Below are 210 nucleotides of genomic sequence, written 5' to 3'. Positions count from 1 at the left end.
GTGGGGCTCTGCACAAAGATGAATCATCTAACCTCACGGCTGGAGTGGACCCTGGAGTCTTTGTCTCCTCCCAGATGTGGCCAGCCCCGTGGGTCAGGGCTGAGCAGAGAGGGTCTGAACGAAGCCCCCAAGCACATGGCCCTCACCCCCAGAAGCCAGTTCTGATGGCGCCAATGCCACCAGAACTGGCTTCTGGGGGTGAGGGCCATG

Source organism: Bison bison, unplaced genomic scaffold (genome assembly GCF_000754665.1).
Source record: "Bison bison bison isolate TAMUID 2011002044 unplaced genomic scaffold, Bison_UMD1.0 scf7180017853144, whole genome shotgun sequence".
NCBI classification, from domain to species: Eukaryota; Metazoa; Chordata; class Mammalia; order Artiodactyla; family Bovidae; genus Bison; species Bison bison.
The sequence above is the reverse complement of the archived record's forward strand: the minus strand, read 5'-3'. Positions refer to the sequence as shown.